The sequence below is a fragment of the Odocoileus virginianus genome, chromosome 13 (assembly GCF_023699985.2).
Source record: "Odocoileus virginianus isolate 20LAN1187 ecotype Illinois chromosome 13, Ovbor_1.2, whole genome shotgun sequence".
In the NCBI taxonomy this organism is placed as follows: Eukaryota; Metazoa; Chordata; class Mammalia; order Artiodactyla; family Cervidae; genus Odocoileus; species Odocoileus virginianus.
In genome coordinates this window covers 61,565,291-61,585,809 of record NC_069686.1, presented here as the reverse complement: position 1 = coordinate 61,585,809, position 20,519 = coordinate 61,565,291, and the positions used below count along the sequence as shown (strand labels likewise).

The window sequence follows — 20,519 nt, the reverse complement described above, 5'->3', positions numbered from 1 at the left end:
GCTTGCCCAAGGCACCATGGAAAAAGGCGTCCATCATCTTAATGGTACCTTTTAGATGTCTAGCTGAGCTGCGGCCTCTTCCTCACGATCCCTGCCCCTCCCGCGAGCACTGCGGGGGAGCTATTCCTGGCATGTCTTGTGGTACAAAAGCGCGGTTCATCTTCTCAAGGAGACGTGGGGAGGTTGAAAGTCAAACCCATTGGAACAAACCTTGGCTTTGGAGACGAGTCAAGTGCTTGTTATGCAAGTACTCGCCCTCCCCAAGGAGAAGTCAGCACGATGAGAAAAACAGAGTGAGGGGGGATTTGGCGATAAGGATGAAAAGGAAACGAGATCGACGAGGGACTCAGCGGCTCGGTGCGGGGGCGTGGCCAAGTATGGAGGCGTGGCCATCGCCTCCAGAGGGGGCGTTGAGTCTTCAGCATCAAGTGGAACAAGCCAGGTAGGGAGCAGGGCATGCTGGGTCCCTCTGCTCCGCGAGGTCTGGGAGGAGAGTTGAGGTTCAGCTTGGCTTGGCTTTGGAAGAGCAAGGTGTATGCTGCTCTCAGGCTTAGGGCCACAGCCTGCATGCTTGCAGGGGTCAGGGTTAGTAGACAGACTGGGACTGAGGCCGGAGAAATCTCCTGCTGGACTGAGAGCCTGACCATCTTTGGCCCCAGTATTCCCCATTGACACAACAGGGATTATATCTGTTTGCCTCTTCTCTAAAAGGTGAGCTGGAAGCAGAGTCTGATAACATCTCTTGATAACAATGCCTCATGGCAGAAGATGTGTTCTGGCATCTTGGGGGTTGCTGGTTGGACTGCTGGTGTCCTTTGGTGAAGGAAGGCAGGGTGTTGCCAGAGGATGTGGGGGCTGAAAAGAGAAGATCCTGAGTATGTCACTTTCAAAGGTACAGAAGGCTGTTGCCATGATTCCCTCTGGACCAGGGATGTGGCTGAAGAAAACTTGCTGGGAGGTGTTTTTCTTTGTTGGGAAAAAAGGAAAAGAGAGAGAGAGGCCTGGGAGGGCGGTGGAGTCTCATTCATTGCCCAGGGGCAGGTGGGGAAAAGGAGAGGTTGCCCTTCCCACTTTTTAAAGAAGAGAGCTACTACCATACTTTTGTCTCTTTTACATATCAGAGTTCTAATTATGATTTCCCATGGACAAAAGATTCCTTAACTGGCCAAGTTCAAAGCTACTGATTGAAACCATTGTCCACTGCTGCTAAGTCACCACAGTCGTGTCCGACTCTGTGCGACCCCATAGACGGCAGCCCACCAGGCTCCCCCGTCCCTGGGATTCTCCAGGCAAGAACACTGGAGTGGGTTGCCATTTCCTTCTCCAACTAGCCTGGGAAATTCCTTGCAAAGCTCTTGCTTCTCTGGGCCAGGATCTCTGTCCTGGGTTTCTGTGCTGCATTTCAAAACACTCCACAATGTAGTGGCTTACAGCAGTGAGGCCTCCTTTTCTTTCATCAGTTGACTGGGCTCAGCTGCGCGGTTTTCACTTGGGGGCCTTTCTTGCAGTTGTCCTGAGGTGGTGGCCGGAGCTGAGTCCTGAGGCTACAGTGATACAGTCATACAGGCCTGTGCCACTATTGTGTCTGTCACTCCAGCTGGGAAGGCCGGGGGAGCTGGGGGCCAGCCAGGTATCTGTCGGCCCTCGTTGCCCCTCTGTGTAGACTTCCTCCAAGCCTGGTGGTCTTGAGTGAGTCAGACTTCTTACATGGGGCCTGGCTACCTCCAGATGCATCACCCAGGAGACCCTGGCAGAAGCTTCAAGGCTTTTTAGGACTTAGCTTCAGAAGTTCAAGCATCACTGCCATCACATTCCGCTAGACAAAAGCCAGCCCCAAGGGTAGCCCACACTGAATGGGAGGGGACTCTGAAAGTGGGTGATACCAGGGCCAAGCTCACTGGAGGCCCTCTTTGCAGTCTGGCTAACAGTTTCAAGAGGAAGAAGGAGGGCCTGGGCCTGACCCTTCCACTCCCTGCCTCTGCAGCACTGCTGGGAGCTGGATTTGGGGGCCTCAGTCCAGAGATCTGTCCATCTCCAGAATTGGGGCTGGCAGACTGGGCAAAAGGGAGCCCACCCTCTGCTCCTTGTCTCAAGTTCTTTTAAGAGCAGATAAAGGCTTCTATTCCATAGTCACTGGATTGAGAGACTTTATTCCCCTCTTCAGGAAAACAAAACCAAGTCCCTGACCCCAACCAGCTGCTGGGGAAGGTAGGTCACTCTTCTGGACATGTGGGCGATATGATTAGATGCGGAAGTCTGCCTTCCATCCAGGCAGAGGGTTCCCCTCCACAGCCTCTTGTTTCTGACAATTTCAGAAATTTCCTTCGGCAAATGGAAAAGAGGGAGTCAGCCCAAAGAGGAACAGGAGTGAGAGGCAGGGTTTGGTCTGGTCCTCCTTGATAGATGCAGGCTAGGAGGAGACTTCTGTCTTCCTGGAATTATCGCTAAAACTCAGGCCCTCATCACGGTAAGTCTCAGACACGGTCACTGTTCCCTGGCCCTGCCAGGGCCCTGTGTTGTTTTAGCTCCTGTTCCCAGGGATGGAGAGGCTTCTCTCAGACAGCCAGGCACAACCATCATTTGGCAAAAGCGGGGTCCCAGTGAGTCGCTAGGAGTGTCAGTCACCTGAGAGGTCTTCTCTGCAGACGCACTCCAAAGCCTGGGAGCCCATCCTTGGGGGAAGTGATTCTGCTCCTGAGGAGGGAGGGGAACCGAAAACCTCAGGAAGGTGTTAGGATGGCTGCTTCGGTGGGGCATGTGGTTGGAGTCCAGGGGCAAAGAGGGCAGGGCTGTCTCTTCTCTTGCTTAACTGAGTGCAGCATGTCCAATGTTTCCACTTGATCTCTGGTTTCCTGGGGACCCACTCCACTGAATGTCTCTGCAGCACAGTCGTCTTTTGGAAGCAAATGCATGGAGAGTGGAGAGGGTAGGCAGGAGGGAGAGGGTCCCATGGCCCATGAAAGCAGCCGCCACTTTATCTTGGGAGGGGACCCCAGGGAGCCCTTGAACTCGATGTCACTTCTGTCATGCCTAGTGAGAGGCGCAAGTGAGCGTGTGCAGGAAAAGAGAACCGCCGAGAAAACAGTTCGCCTCTGTTATTATTTGATAGGCAGCCAAAGCACTTTTGTTCCTGAGCCCGGCGAGCTACCCGTGAAAAAATAAATTGCTTTTCAAGAACATTCATCACAGCAAGTGGCTCGTTTCCTTGTCCTCAAACAACCCCATTCCTGGGCCCTTTCTCCCATTAAAACCCCCTCCGATGTGGTAAAACAAATAAAGAAACGAGGGGGAGGTGTGGGAGGTGGTGGCTGCCGGAGGGAAGGTGGACACTGGGGCAGGGGATGCCGGGGGCAAAGGAGCAGGAAACACTGGGTTCCTGCCGGGCCTGGGATATGGGTCTTGCTTGCAGGATCTTTCTGACACACTTGCCCCGAACTTCAGAAACACGCCTGTGGAGCCAGAGACTTTCTGCTGTCTTGTTCACTGTGTATCCCTAGGTAGGGAGGAGATTCTCAACAGACCCTTGTGGGATGAAGGAATAAATGAGAAAGTCCAAAATGGGGTGATTGGGGTAAAAGGTTCCATCCCAATCCAGGATAGATGTTGTTTTTATAAGAATCTTTTTTTTTTTTTTTTTTAGCCACAAATTCTGTGATCAATTAACCAGCCAGATCAGAGCCCAGGGTCTGTTGTGTGATCTCCTGCTAGCTCTGGGGGTGAGCTAGCAGGTTTGAGGGGGCGGCTTACTGTAGGGGGAGGCCAGCAGCCTTTAGTTTTACTCTGTGACTCTGAGCTGCATCATCTCCTGGGCTGAGACCAACTAAAGGAGATTAATCAGTTACATTGTGCTATTTCTGTAGAAACTATAGTCTCTGTAGGGAATATTATGGACTGTATGTTTGTGCTTGTTGAATTTTTATATTGAAACCTTAAACCCCAATGTTATGGTATTAGAAGGTAGGACCTTTGGGAGATGATTAGGTTTCTGTGAGATCATGAGGGTGGGGACCCCACAATAACATTAGTGACCTTATAAGAAAAGGAGAGAACAGAGCTCTTTCTCTGCCATATGAGGACATAGCAAAGAGGTGGCCACCTGTCAGCCAAGAAGTGGGCCCTTACCAAGAACTGAATCTGCTAACGCCTTGATCTTGGACTTCCAAGTCTCTCAAACTGTGAGAAGAAGATGCCTCTTATTTAAGCCACTGAGTCTGTGGCATTTCATTATGATATCCTGAGCTGAGACAGGGAACTGTCTGGTACAGGAACATAGCAGGCACTCAGCATATAGCAGTCACTTTTATTATTGTTTTGACAAGTGTGTAGACCCTCTACACTTGATAAAATATCAGAAGATATTCAGGGAGTTCTGGGCAGCTTGTCTACCACAGTTATAGAAAATTCCCAAAGTCTGAGATACTGGCAGGACCTCTCCTTCCTATTAGTTGTGAGAGGGTCATACAGATGGGTTTGGCCCATAGTGTCCCTTAATACAGGACTCCACATAGCTCCATCACCAGTGATAGGTCCCTGTTCAAGTGAATGTGGAGAATAAGGCTGTCAGTCAGGCTCATCTGTCAACAACAAGAGTGGTTCCAGGAGGCACTTTAATGCTATATTTTGGATTCGTTGATTTACTCATTCATCGTATATTTTAGTGTCTCCTCTGTGTCCTGGGATACACAGTGAACAAGACAGCCAGTCCCTGGCCTGGTGGAACTGCTGTCACTATCTGGGGAGTAGACAGCAAACAGATGCATTAATGATTCCATACTGGGGTAATCCCTGGAAAAGAGACCCAGATGATGTGCTGGAGAGTGATAAGCAGGAGGGATCTCCTGCAGGTGCGTGGTCAGGGAAGCTAAGGCTGGAAGGAAGAGAAACAGCAGCCGCTGAAGATCTTGCAAGTAACATAGGGAAGGGCTCACGTGTGAGGAGCAGAGGAATCCAGGAGCAGGGGTAATGGGCGAGGAGGACCCAGAAGCGACTGGGCCCTAGCAGGGTTCAGGCTGAGGCTGAGGTCTGCTGTGAGGTCTGCAGGGGCCAACGGAAGCCCCGCCCACTTCAGACTGGTCCCGAGGTGCTGTCAAACGAAGGCCCCAGGGACCCAGCTGGGGGAGGACTGAAACCTCCTGTTTGCCAGCACCCCAGGAGATGCCCCACTCCCACAGATGGTCTTTTCTTCTTGCCAAAGCCCAGCAGAGCATAAACCACTTGAGTTTTGCCCAGGAGGCCCCTTTGGGCACCCAGCACCCTGGTCCTGCTCAGGCCCCATCAGTGAGGAACCGGGATTTGAGAAATAGACAACTGATAAAACTTTGTCTTCCTTCTTAGCCCACATCACTGTACTATTTGAGTTGGAGAAATACATACTGACAAAACTTTGTCTTCCTTGTTAGACAGAATAGGCTCCCTTTCAGGCCCTATTAAGAATAGCTAATTTATTCGTGCTCTCCCAGGCTGGGAAGGGGATGGAAGTCGGTGGCTGGCCCTGTGCCCTGCCCGCACCCGCCTGGACAGCGCAGCTGGGAGCCCCGCGCGGGGCATCCAGAGAGGCCGGCCCCACTCCACCTCAAACCCATTGGCTTCTTGTGGCCTCCCCGCGCTTTCATTGGCTCCCACTGGCCCTTGGCCCAGCCCCCTGAAAGCCGCTCCTTCGTTACCAGGGAGATGGGAAAGCCGAGAGAGCGCCGGTCCTTAGAGATGCTGGGCCTCAAGGAGATTGGGCTGCGGAGAGTGAGCGTAGACGCTGACCCAGCGCCGAGCCAGGCACGTGGGCGCAGGAAGAGTCAGGGACCCAGGGAGAAGGACAGTTGCTGTTTGCAGGTGTTTGCCCTGTGCACCAGGCTTCCTGTCCTTTCATCCGCCGCTGACAACAGTCCTGAAAAGTAGATGCAGCCAGGCCTCCTTTCGTTGTGCTGCACAGATACTGCACTTTTTACAAATTGAAGGTTTGTGGCAACCCCACCCTTGAGCAAGTCTATCAGCGCCATTTTTCCAACAACATGTGCCGGCCTTGTGTCACATTTTAGTAATTTCAGAATATTTCAACCTTTTTCTTTATTCGTCTGTTTGTTATGGTGATTGGTGATCAGCAAAGTTTGATGTCACTATTGTAGCTTGCTGAAGCCTCAGGTGATGGTTGTGTGTGTTAGTCGCTCAGTCGTGTCTGACTCTTTGAGACCCCATGGACCGTAGCCTGCCGGGTTCCTCTGTTCATGAAATTCCCCCAGTAAGAACACTGGAGTGGGTAGCCATCCCCTTCTGCAGGGGCTCTCCCTGACCCCGGGACTGAACCTGGGTCTCCTGCACCGCAGGCGGATTCTCTACCATCTGAGCCCCCAGGGAGGCCCTTAGGTGATGGTTAGCGGGCTTTTTTTTTTTTTTTTTTAAAGCAGAAAAGTATTTTAAAATTAAGATATGTACTTTGTTTTAGACAATTCTATTGCACACTTAATAGGCTGCAGTATAGTGTCAGTAAAATTTTCAGATGCACTGGGGAATCCAAAAAAATTCATGTGACTCAGTTTATTGTGATATCTGCTTTATCTCAATGGTCTTCAATGGAACCTACAATATCGTGGAGGTGTCCCCTTATTATTATATCCTGGCTTTCTCGATGAGCAAAGTGATGGCAGGAAGCTGAACAGACTCACCCAAAGTCACATGGCTGGTAAGTTGCAGAGGTGGGATCTCATTTGACTGATGTTTTGTGTGATTCCAAGTTCTGCACCATTATGGCAACCTGATGGGCGTGGATGAGAGTATCCCAGGGATCAGATGGGCAACAGGAGAGCATCCCAGGGGTCAGATGGGCAACAGGAGAGTATCCCAGGGATCAGATGGGCAACAAGAGAGCATCCCAGGGGTCAGATGGGCAACAGGAGAGTATCCCAGGGGTCAGATGGGCAACAGGAGAGTATCCCAGGGATCCCAGGGGTCAGATGGGCAACAAGAGAGTATCCCAGGGATCAGATGGGTAACAAGAGAGTATCCCAGGGGTCAGATGGGCAACAGGAGAGTATCCCAGGGGTCAGATGGGCAACAAGAGAGCATCCCAGGGGTCAGATGGGCAACAGGAGAGTATCCCAGGGGTCAGATGGGCAACAGGAGAGTATCCCAGGGATCAGATGGGCAACAAGAGAGCATCCCAGGGGTCAGATGGGCAACAGGAGAGTATCCCAGGGGTCAGGTGGGCAACAGGAGAGTATCCCAGGGATCAGATGGGCAACAAGAGCCCACCAGGCTCTGAAGTACCTGCACTTTAGGGACTGGCTGGATCACCTGAAGGGAGGCTTCCTGTGGGAGACGGCACTTGGCTGCTCTATGAAGACGGGCGCCTTGAGGATGACACTAACATTGAAGAACCTTTAGAAAGAAGAATCAACCAGAGCAGCCTTTGGACTTGGCTGTGAGATACGTCGCTTGGTACCTCAGCCCCTGAGAGCACCAAATCTTGGGCTTCCCTGGCAGTCCAGTGGTTAGGACTCTGTGCTTCTACCTCAGGGAGTACGGTTTCAATCCCTGGTTGGGGAGCTAAGATCCCGTGTGCCTTGCATCACAGTCAAAGGGGGGCGGGGAGAGACCAAGTCTTTGTGCACAGTATTTTCAATTTGCAAATCCCTTTCACCTACATGGTCTCACTGAGCCACAGAATCAAAACAACTCTGTATGGCTGTGTGCATGTGTGCTTAGTCACTCGGTCGTGTCCAGCTCGGGATGACCCCATGGACTGTAGCCCACTAGGCTCCTCTGTTCATGGGGATTCTCCAGGCAAGAATACTGGAGTAGGTCGCCATGCCCTCCTCCAGGAGATCTTCCCAACCCGAGAATTGAACCCAGGTCTCCCTGGGAATTCATATTGCAGGCAAATTCTTTACCAACTGAGCTACCAGGGAAGCCAGATGACTGAGCAACTAACACTTTACATTGAAAGACCAGATGGTTCAGACAGTAAAGAATCCGCCTGCAGTGTGGGGAACCTGGATTCAATCCCTGGGTCAGGAAGACCCCCTGGAGAAGGGAATGGCTACCCACTCCAGTATTCTGGCCTGGAGAATGCCAAGCACAGAGGCACCTGGCAGGCTATAGTCCATGGGTTCCTAAGAGTTGGATATGACTGTATGGTTGGCACATCTTAATTTTGCAGAAGAGTAAGCTGAGGACAAGTGAGGCCTGAGGAGGACAATGTGTAGATGTTCCCTGTGTGTGGAGGGGTGCTCCGGACCTCACACAATTCTTACAACAACCCTAGGAGGTGGGTATTGCTTGTCTTAATTTATGGAGGAAGCAACCAGAACTTAAGAGAGATTGTGTCATTTCCTTAAGGTAACACAGGGGTTTAAAAGCAAGGCTGCCTGACTCCAAACTCACTCTGTTTCAGTTATTCTACTGTTTCTTCAGATCCTAAGCCAGCCCGAGGAGTAGATGGAGAGTAGTTGCCAAGCAAGAAAGATTTAAGGATGACAAGAAGATCACATGCCCAAACTTTCTTTTATTCTTCAACTCACTGCAGATGGATGAATCACTGCCACTGACATTTATTTTGTTGGGTTAAACGTTGCTTGAGCCTTGAGAGTCTTACAATTCAAATCTTTTATGGGAGGAAGGCATTAATTCCCTGGTTTGAGTGAGAAAGAAAAATATTTGGAAATTCCACTGGAGTTGTTCAACTAGCTATAACATACACCACTCTTGTCTTGACCATATTCTCACATTTCTCTATCCCCTACATAAGGGGGATAATCCTGTGATAGGCAGCAGTAAAAATGAAACAGCCAGAGAGGTTCTAATATGTTGGGATAGAATGTGGTAGGCAGCAGCCAACATTTTCTCATGCTGCACCTGGGAAAAACTGGATAAATTACAGAAATCATATTTTATGGGCACTGGAACTCTGTGGAAGAGAAGAAGTGAGGACGAAACTAAAATTCCAGAGATGGAAAATTTCTTTCTAGGTGAGTTGGGATTCCTAGTCCTTTTCTTCCATGAGGCCATTGCTGAGTCAGTGTTCAGCCTGAGTTTTGGGCAGAGAGGTCTACTAATGGGAGGAGAATCTGGCAGGACTTGGGTCAGCCACGTGGATGAGTCTGAATGACCAGAGAATAGCAATGATCTACGGTTTCCCATTGGAACACTATGTGGTAGGGTAGTGTAGGATGCTGGACATCAAGACATTGTTTTTCAGTCCCTGGGAGGCCAAAATACAGCTATAGGAAAAGGCCATCAAGAACATGTCATAGCAGCACTGTTCACAATAGCCAAGAAATGGAAGAAACGTAAATGTTCATCAACAGATGAATGAATGAAGAAGATGTGGTACATATACACAAAGGAACACTACTCAGCCATAAAAAAGAACAAAATAGAGCCATTTGCAGGAACATGGATAGACCTAGAGATTATCATAATAAATGTAGTAAGTCAGACAAAGACAAATACCTCATGATATTGCTTACATGTGGAATCTAAAATATAATACAAATGAACCTATCTACAAAACAGAAATAGACTCACCGACACAGAGAACAGACTTGTGGTTGCCAAGAGAACAGGGATTGGAGGAGAGATGGACTGGGAGTGTCTGATTAGCAGATGCCAACTGTTGCTCAGGGAATGAATAAGCAATAAGGACCTACTGTATAGCACAGGGAACTATATTCAATATCCTAAGATAAACCACAATGGAAAAGAATATAGAAAAGAATGTATGTATGTGTATAAGTACATCACTGTGCCGGGCAGCAGGAATTAACACAGCTTTGTAAACCAACTACACTTCAATAAAAAGGAAACATGATAACTTTCCTCCTCAAGACATTAGCCAGATATTTTGCTTGCATGTGAAGGTGGTGGTGAAAGAGCTAAGCTTAAAATCTCAGAGAAGCAGAACTTCTGAGGCCAAGGAGACAAAGACTGGCCAGTCTTAGAGTCAAAAATGTAGGGAGACCATGCCTGAGAAGGCAGCTAGAAGGAGTGGCAAGAAATGCAGGACACGTCTTACTCTGGGGACGTCTGAGGCCAGAGGCACACTGACCAATACTGGAATCCGGTCCAACCCAACTCAATTTCTGGTCGGGCTGAGATGATGATCCCCCACCTTATCTGCCTAAGAGAGGAGGGAATACTTTCTGGGGAAGAATAATGTCTTTAAATTCTATGATTTTTTTATATATCATATCTTAAAGTCAGTTTAAAAATTATAAGACAGGGACTTTCCGATGGCCCAGTGTTGAGAACTCTGTGCTTTCACTGTTAAGGGGCATGGGTTCAATCCCTGGCTGGGGAACTAAGATCCCACAAGCCATGCAGCCAAAAAATAAGTAAGTAAAAATAAAAATTACACGTGAATAGGTGGAAAACATGAGACCAATAGACTTGAGAAAAAATACAATAGCATCAGACTTACAATGTCTCAGTCAGCTCATGCTGCCTTCACAGAATACCACAGACTAGGTGCGTGGGGCCTAGACCGCAGACGTTTATTTCTCACGGTTCTGAAGGCTGGGAGTCCAAGATCAAACTTTTGTTCCCAGTGAGGATTTCCTTCCTGGTTTGCAGATGGTCACTTCTCTCTGTTCCCTCACCTGGTGGAGAATGGTGCTCTGTGTCTCTGCCTCTCCTTATAAAGGCACTAATCCCATCACAGGGGCACCACCCTCACGAACTCATCTAAACAGGATTACCTCCCGAAGCTCCCACCTTCAAATACGTTGAGGCTTAAGGCTTTAGTGTGTAAGTCTTGAGAGGACACAAGCATTTATTCCGTAGCACAGATTATAACCGTGTCTGGCTCTGTTTTTGATATTGGACTGTTGAAACCTTTCAAACTCCACTGTTCCCTCTTCCTTCCTGTCTTAGATCTGCCAAGCTCATCAGAAAGCTTGAGCACTGCCTGCCTTTGCCTCATCAGGAGGTTCAAATCCTGCAAGCCTAGGTCTGTGCCCTGGAGCCTTTACCCCAGACCCATCCTCCAATGACCCGAGCAAGTCTCCTTTCCTTGCTCCCTTAAGCCATTTTTGGGCCTGCTTGGGAAGTTTTAGGCTCCCCCCAGAAATCTTCATATCTGAGTAATGCATCTTTTCATATCCTCTTTTTTTAGCTCTATATTCTTAAATTTTTTTAAATCAAAATTTGTATTGAAATATAGTTGATTTACTCTTTCTTATATATATATATATACATATATACATATATAAATATAGATATTATTTTTAAGATTATTTTCCATTATAGGTTATTACAAGATATTGAGTATAGTTTCCTGTGCTATATGTTAGGTCCCTATTGTTATCTATTTTACATACAGCTGTGTGTCTATTTTAATCCCAACTCCTAATTTTCTTTTGGGATCTCATTTTATTGTAACCATTGTTGTAGATTAATGTTAGAGCTAAGTCAAGATATCAGTCTGTTTTTAAAATTTATTTATTTTTAATTGAGGGGTAATTGCTTTATAATATCAAGTTTGTTTCTGCCATGTGTCGGCATGAGTCAGCCGCAGGTTTACATACGTCCCCTCCCTCTTGAACCTCCCTTCACCTCCCACCACATCCCACCCCTCGAGGCTGTCACCGCCAACTCCTAACGTATCCCTCCCACTCTTTCCCCTTTGGTAACCACAAGTTTATTTTCTATGTCTGTGTTATTTCTGCTTTGGAAATAAAGTTCATCTTATCATTTTTAAAGATTCCACATATAAGGGATATCATATATTTTTCTTTCTCTGAAAAACAGACTAACTTTTGAAGAAATCCTATCTATTTTTCCTTTTCTTACCTGTACTTTTGGTGTCAAGTCCATTGAGATTGTTGTAAAATTCAATGTTGAGGTCTTATCCTGTTTTCTTAGAGGAAATTTAAAGTTTTAACCTTTAGATCTCTCTTCTGTATCAAATTAGTTTTTGTGTATGGTGTTAGGTAAGGGGCCCAAAGTTTTTGCACATAGATATGTATCCAGTTTTCCCAGTGCCATTTGCTAAAAAGATTGTTCTTTCCTCCATTGAATGACCTTGGCATCCTTGTCAAAAGTCAGTGGGCCACATATGGGAGGGTTTAGCTCTGGGCTGTCTATTCTACTCCATTGGTCTGTATGGCCTATGCTTTTGCCACACTGTTTTAATTACTAGAGTTTTGCAGTAAGTTTTGAAACCAGGAAGTATGAGACCCTTCCCCCTACCTTATTCTTCTTTGACAAGATTATTTTAACTATCCAAGTTCCCTTGCAATTCCATATAAATCTGAAGATCACCTTTTCTGTTTCTGTGAAAAAAAGCTGCTGACATTTTGATAGAGGTTACATTGAATTTGTAGATAGTAGTGGATCATGTCTGTAATCTGTTGTTTATGGAGGCACACTTATGTGGAAAGAATGTGGACATACTTTTTGGACACATCCAAGTCAAGAGAGTGGTTTCCTCTAAGGATGGAAGGGCTCAGTTTAGGGGGGACAAAAGAACTCAGAAGGGTCACACAAGGGACTTCAGTGATACCTATAGTGTTTCATGCCTAAGAAAAAAACTGGAAGCAAACTCTGTTAAAATTATCACCACTGAGCAGGTGGCAAGTGGATGTGTGATACTTTTGCTCTCTACACTGTCTGCAGTTTTGAAATTTCTCATTATAGAAGAGAGAGATGAAATGAGTGTCTTTGACACATGGAAAGAAGCGACTCAGAAGGCGGGAGGGAGCGGAAGGGTGGACAGTGGTGATCAGCGCAAGAGAGGCGGGAATGTCCGAGTCTGGAGGGGTCTGAGGCACGAGGGTGGCCCAGTCTGAGTGGGGCGCCCTGCCTGGGGGCTGAGCCTCTGCTATTCATCTCCCTCACATTATCCCCTCCCTACCTGCCCATCAGGAGCCTATTTACAGAGCTGAATTTAAATATAAACGTGTCTTGGCTTTGATCATCTATTTCTCCCAGCTTGAGAGGGTCCATTTTACCCAAAGACTCACCAGACATGGAAAGGGGGCTCTGCATCACGGTGCCAGATAGATTCTTGGGATTGGGCCAGGCTTGTGAGAGATCATGGAGCTGTGTCTTTGCTCAGAATTCCAGGAGCAGAGAGAAGGCTGATGACCAGGGAAGAAGGTGTCAGAGCTGACTCCAGTCCTGAGCTTCTACAAACCTGGGAGTGGTCTGTATGTGGTAAAGAATGCTTCTGGCTTAAGGGGAGGCACCCCAGGGATAAGGGCAAAGCTTTCTTAGGTCCACTGGATCAACCCCTCAGGACTCTGCCACCCAAGAAAGACACATGCAAGCAGCTCTATATAAGTCAGTCCAGGGACAGAATTATGTCCCCTCTGAAGATGTCCACCTCATAGTCCCTGGATTCTGTAAAAATGGAATCTTTCATGGCCAAAGGGTCTTTGCAGATGGGAAGAGTGTACTCAGTTATCAAGTTGGACCCAGTGTCACCTCAGGGGTCCTTATGAGAGAGAGGCGAGGGGCTCAGAGTCCGAGAGGATGCAACATGGAAGCAGAGATGTGCTGTGGAGGCAGAGGAAGGGGCCATCAACCAAGGGAAGCAGGAGAAGGCGAGGAGACGGGACCTCCTCAAAGCCTCCGGAGGAAGTGTGGCCTTGATTCGGCCAGTTGGACCTCTGACCCATTTTGGAGTTTGGCCTCCAGAACTGTAAAATCATAAATTTGTGATTTTCAAAGTACCAGACTTGTGGTGGCAGCAATAGGGAACGAATACAGGCTTTTTGAGGCCATGGTCTGCTTAAATACGAGGACGTGCGTGTGTGCATGCTAAGTCACTTCAGTCGTGTCTGACTTTTTGTGACCCCCTTGGACTGTAGCCCTCTAAGCTTCTCTGTCCATGGGATTCTCCAGGCAAGAGTACTGGAATGGGATGCCATGCCCTCCTCCAGGGCATCTTCCCCACCCAGGGATCAAACCTGCATCTCTTACATCTCCTGCATCAGCAGGCAAGTTCATCACTAGCGCCATTTGGGAATTCCCAAATACTAGGATAATGTGTATCGAAAACGGCCAGCACAGTATCTCCTGCCCCACGTGCTCTATGAGAACTCTGACACTCTCCCTTCAAGAGGCGGGGGCTATTCTCCTTCCCTTAAACCTGCGTGGGCTTTGACTCCTGCTTCACGGAGAGAAATCGTGTGACTTCCGAGGTTAGGTTGTGAGAAGTGATGCAACTGCTGCCGTGCCTCGTTCTTCCACTTGGACTGGGGCTGTGGGAGACCTGAGACACCGTGTAAGAATCTGCTTCCCCGGAAACTGCTGTGCTGGAGAGTACAGAGAGATGAGGACCCGAAGAGCCCCAGCAGCTGGAACTCCCACTTTACTGAGTCTTCCCAGCCCAGATTCCATTCGGTGGGCGAGACTTCGTGACCCAGGCCTCGAGCATCAAGCCAGGAAGGCCATTCAGGCTCGTCCACGTGGTTGGCCGAAGCTCTGCTGGGTTTCCTCCCCCAGGAGACCTCCCTACTAATCTCGGTGTAGACGCCGACTCAGCAATGACCTCACGGAAGGAAAGGACTAAGAATCCACGAGACTATGCAGGGAGAAGAAAACTTAACAGAACAAACAAAAAATTTTCCATAGCTCTAGTATTGAAATTTTTAGAGTGAAAGAAAAGATACAGTATCTAACATAAGAACCAGACGCTATGAAAAGGGAACACTCAGTAAAAACGAAGGAACAAAAAAAAAGAGAACACAATAAAAAATAGAAGAAGAAGATTTATTAAAAGATAAAGAAATTACCCAGAAAGCAAAGGAAGAAAACCACAGAAATGGAAAATTGAGAAAAGGGGTATAGTAAGTCAGAAAATTAAAGATGAATCCCCAGGGTTCAAAATATGAATAAAAGGAAGTTCAGGAACAGAGACTAGAAAAAGTGTTAAGAAGGAAATTGTCAATGGAAATAATTCCAGAAAATTCCCCAGCACTGAAAGACATGAATTTTCATATTGAAGTGGCCCACCAGGGGCCCAGCCCAATGGAAAATATAGACCCAAACCACCGTGCAATGTCAGGACATGTGAAAAAAAATAAGGTCTCCTAACAGAAAACTAGAACTTTAGCCTCAGAGCAAATCTTTCAAAACTGTGAAGAAAAAGGATTCCCAACCCTATTTGTTACTATTGCCTCATAAAAAGTCACTCCAAAACTTAACGGCTTTAAATAAGACAAATTATTATCTCACAATTTCTGGAGGTCAGGAATCCAGGAGTAGCTTAGCTGAGTGGTTCTGGCTCTGAGCTCGAGTGAGGATGTGTCCAGCTGTGGGACAGAGTTGCAAGCAGCTCAAGGCTCAGCAGGAGCCGAAAAATTTGCTTCCAAGCTCACTCATGTGATTGTTGGCACATGGCTGCCGTCTCTTGCCACAAAGATTGCTCCATGGGGCTGCTGGTGACGTGGCTTCCCGCAGCGTGAGTGACCCAGCCGGCTGGAGAGCCGAAGACAGTGTTATAATCTAATCCTGGAAGCAGGATTCCATCCCCTGTGCTGTATCCCAGACTTGGGGCCGCTCCAGTTCTGGTGAGCCACATGACAGATAACAGGGACCCCGTCCTCATCTTCATGGGAGAATGTCTTGCTGCAGTCCGTGACACACAGGAGTCCTCAGGGATTCGGGAATCCTCCCCATCCCGTCCAAGTCTACTTCCCAAAGCCATGCCAGCTCTGCAGTCCATGAATCTGGTTGAGTGCAAAGGTCCCCTCCCCAGCCTGCTACATACCCTAAGCCCGCCCAGGAAGTGAATGACAGGCCAGGACCCCATCATCTGGGGAACCGATGATCAACTTCATCTCTGAGCTAAACCTGGGAAACAGCCAGAAATGGGACAATACCCGGGTCTCCCCATTACCCGTTGGTTCAATTTGTGGCGCACAGGGATGAGTCAGATGCAGGGACGACTGAATGTGACTAGTTCACCAGTGTTTTCATTCATTCCACATTTTCAGTGCACCTGCCAAGTTCTGTTTTGCTAGAAATACCAAGATAAAATATGGATCCTGTCCTTGAGGCTCAATGAGGAAGGAGGTAAGTTATAAGCCAATAATTCCTTTACCAGACAGTGAGGGTAGCACAGATGCAAGAAAATAAAACATTTGTATCCCTAACCTACATCAGGCTTCCATGAATTGATAAGAAAATTCAAACATGGTGCACTAATTAAAACAAGATTTTTATTATAGTTGATTTACAGCGTTGAGTCAATTTCCGCTCTACAGCAAAGTGATTTAGTTATACAAATATATATATATATATTCTGTTTAATGTTATTTTCCATTATGGTTTATCTCAGGGTATTTAATATAGTTCCCTGTGCAATGCAGTAGGACCTTGTTGTTTATCCGTTCTATATATAATAGTTTGCATCTGCTAATCCCAAACTCCCAATCCATCCCTCCCCTTCCCCCCTGGCAACCAACAGTCTGTTCTCTATGTCTGTGAAGTGTGTTTCTGTTTTATAGATAAGTTCATTTGTGTCATCTTTTAAAGTCCACATATAAGCAATATCATATGATATTTGTCTTTTTCTGTCTGACTTTCTTCATACTAGGTGCTTCTATGTTGCTGCAAATGGCATTCTTTCTTTTTTATATATGAGTGTTCACTGGAAAGACTGATGTTGAAGCTGAAACTCCAATACTTTGGCCACCTCATGCGAAGAATTGACTCAATGGAAAAGACCCTAATGCTGGGAAGGATTGGGGGCAGGAGGAGAAGGAGACGACAGAGGATGAGATGGCTGGATGGCATCACCGACTCGATGGACATAGGTTTGTGTAGACTCCAGGAGTTGGTGATGGACAGGGAGGCTTGTCGTGCTGACATTCATGGGGTCGCAGAGTCAGACACAACTGAGCGACTGAACTGAACTGAGTATTACATCTTCTTTATTCATTCATCTGTTGATGGCCATTTACGTTGTTTCTACATCTTAGCTATTGTGACTAGTGCTGCTATGAACTTACGGGTGCATATATCTTTGAACTGGAGTTTTCTCCAGATCTACGCCCAGGAGTGGGATTGCTGGATCCTATGGCAATTCTATTTTTAGTTTTTTGAGGAGCCTCCATACTGTTCTCCGTCGTGGCTGGACCAGTTAACATTCCCACCAACCATGTAGGAGGAGGGTTCTCTTTTCTCCACTCTCTCCAGCATTTGCTATTTGCTGCATATAGTGCACTAATTTCTTATTGCTGCTCTAACAAATGATCACAAACAGTGGCTTAAAATAGCACAAATTTATTATCTTGTAGTTCTGAAAGTCAGAAGTCTGAAAGGAATCTCATTGGGCTAAAATCAAAGTGTTAGCACATCTGACCTCCTTCTAGAGGCTCTAGGGAAAATCTATTTCCTTGTCTTTCTAGCTTACAGAGGTGGCCTGGATTCCCTGGTCTTTGGTGTCTTCCTCCATCCTCAAAGCCATCAGTGTCGGGCTGAGACCACGTGCTGCCATGTCTCTGGATCTCTCTATTCTACCTCCAGTTTCAACTTTTAAGGTCCCTTGTGATGACATTGGGCCCACCCAGATGATCCAAAGTGATCTTCCCCATCTTAGTGTGAGCTGATTATGTGCTATGCTATGCTGTGCTAAGTTGCTTCAATCATGTCAGACTCTTTGTGACCCCATAGACTGTAGCCCACCAGGCTCCTCTGTCCGTGGGATTCTCCAGGCAAGAATACTGGAGTGATCGCCATGCCCTCCTCCAGGTGATCTTCCTGACCCAGGGATCGAACCCACATCTCTTACATCTCCTGCATTGACAGGTAGGTTCCTTACCACTAGTGCCACAGCTGGATCACGGCCTCCAGTTTCAACTTTTAAGGACCCTTGTGATGACATTGGACCCACCAAGATGATCCAGGGTGATCTTCCCACATTTTCAGTGTCAGCTGACTAGCAACCTTAATTCCACTAGCAACCTTTGTTCCCTTCTACTATGTAAACTAATATATTCACAAGTCCTGGGCACTAGGACACAGACGATTTTGAGAGGGGATCTTTATTATGTCTACCACACATATCAATTAAAAATGAGCAAAGATATGAATAAACAATTCATAGGAAAGTTGCAACAGCCCATAAATCTATGAAAATTTCATCATCCTTCTTGATAGTCAGGAAAATGAAAGAACAGCAATGAGATTCCTTGTACACCCTCCAGATGGCAAATATTAAAAAGAGTAACACTGCCCAGAGCCAATTAGGATGTGAGAAATGAGCACCCACACGCCCTGCTAGGAGGACATGTTTGGGGGGAAAGGAACCTGATAGTCTGTTGAAATTAACATGCACTTACATTTTGAGTCCTCACCTCTAGGAAATTATTTCTTTCAGACATAACACACTGTCACTCCATCCCCAAAATGTCAATGTGTCAGGCACTGAAGGTGTAGGCACGATCAGGAGAGAGAAGGCCTTGCTCTCACAGGCCTGATATTCTCATGGAGGATGCAGACCACACACAAACACAGCAAGAAATAGAAATGTACTGGGTTGGAATCAGGGCTGTGCACTGATGTCCTAGGGATACCATAACAGATTTCTGTGAACTAGGTGGCTTAAAACAACTGGGCAATATCCCCCTACAATTCTGGAGACCAGAAGTCCAGAACTGAGGGCTGAGTCCTTCCACAGACTCCGAGGGAGAATCTTGCCTCTCTTCTCACTCCTGGTGGCTGCCAGCATCCTTGCTGGCCTTTGGTTTGTAGATGCAGCACTCCTATCTCTGCTGTCACAAAGCCTGCTCCTCTCCCCATCTCTCGGTCCAAATGACCTCTTCTTATATGGAGACCAGTAGTTGAATTAGGGTTCTTCTGAGTCTAGTCTGACCTTTTCTTAACTTGGCTGCATCCACAAAGACTGTTTCCAAATAGTCACTTTCACAGGTACTAGGAGTTGACCTCGAACCGCACTGGGCTGAATTGTGCAGGTCCACTTATATATGTGTTATTTTCAATAGTAACTATAACAGTACTATGTTATCTGAGGTTGGTTGAACCCAGTATATAAAGTCATGGATTTGGAGGAAGCATGTATACAGAAGGCTGACTATAAATTATACTCAGATTTTCAACTTCATGGAGTGTCCCTGCCTCCAGCCCCTTCATTATTCAAGGGTCAGTCAACTATATCCTTTTATTTACTTATTTATTTTACTTTTAACTTTATTGGAGTGTAGTTGATTTACAATGCTGTGTTAGTTTCAACAACTTGTTAAGGACACAATTCAATACTCAGAGGGCTGTACAAAGAATTAGTATAATACAAGAGAGTGAGGGTGGCTACTTAAGCTTACAAGCAGGAGGGCTTCTCAGAGGAGGTGACATTTTACCTGAGCTCTGAATGGCAAGGAAGAAGTCACTGATTATCAAGGAAGAGCCTTCCAGGAGAGGGAATAGTTAACACAGAGGCCTCAAGGCAGGATGAGGCTTGGCAAGGTCGAGGCCTTGCAATCGGGCAGGTGTAACTGGTGCTGATGGGCACAGGGAAGGTGATCCAGGGTAGACTCAGAGAAGGCAACATGGCCAGAGGAAGGGGCCAGGAGGAGGAGGCGAGTAATGTACTCTGACATGTGCGGTAGAAACCTCAGTATGTGAGAATGTATGCACAAGGGTGACTGTCACATCACTGTTTGCAAAAAAATTGAACTGGAAATAGCCTGTATGTACATTAACGAGGGACTGGTTAAAAAACTATGTTGTATTTGTTCCTTGGGTTACGAGTTTGAGCTGTCTGTACCTGTCCCCCAGCCCCCGCCCGGAGGGATGTTCCTGACACTTGGCGTGAAGAAGTAAGTCATGTGGTGAAGTGTCAAGTTTATCTGTGTGTGTGTATGTGTTTTCTTCGAGCCCTAAAAGCCATCTGCAATGCTTGACCGTGGCTAACACAGACCACAAGGACAGGACTGAATTTATTTGGGCTCACGCTAGCCAGTGGGTCTTGCTGAAAGGCTCTAGTTTACCACTCCAGGCCTGATCATTAAAGTCTTCTCCGAGCCCTCAGATTGGACAGCATCACTGCAGGAAACTCACGAGGCGGTTTGTTCCGTGCATCACCTGTTATGCGGAGGCTGCTGGGGGAGAAGCTCCACCCTGCCCAGTCCCCACCCTCTGGCCCCCGTTGCCTTCAGGTGCAGACAGCGGGTTCCAGTGTCCAGACAGGTGTGACCGGCTGCTCCTTTGGATGGGGATGGAGAGGTTTCCCTGCCCACCTGCCTTGGGAAGACAAGAAGGCCAGGATACTCAGACATTTGGAGAGGTTTCTGCACAAAAGATTGAATTAAATAATTTCTGTCTGTGTTCAGTTGCTCAGTTGTGTCTGATTCTTTGTGACCCCACGGACTGTACATAGCCCGCCAGGCTCCTCTGTCCATGGGATTTCCCAGGGAGAAGACTGAAGTGCGTTGCCATTTCCTTCTCCAGGGGATCCTCCTGACCCAGGGAATGAACTCACATCTCTTGCGCCTTCTGCACTGGCAGGAAGATTCTTTACTGCTGAGCCACCAGGGAAAGCCCAAACAATTTTAGGTTGCTCTAGA

General features: G+C 47.3%; 1 long non-coding RNA gene across 2 annotated transcripts; it reads left to right on the top strand.

The window, feature by feature from the left end:
• The first annotated feature begins 5,686 nt into the window (after positions 1-5,686).
• On the top strand, positions 5,687-20,308 carry LOC110137962 (uncharacterized). Of its 2 annotated transcripts, XR_002314080.2 has the most exons (4): positions 5,687-6,673; positions 8,150-8,257; positions 15,930-16,008; positions 16,532-20,308. It is a non-coding gene; the product is annotated as an uncharacterized lncRNA (long non-coding RNA). The 2 variants fall into 2 exon arrangements; XR_011491028.1 differs by having other exon boundaries at positions 15,930-20,308.
• Positions 20,309-20,519: the final 211 nt, after the last annotated feature.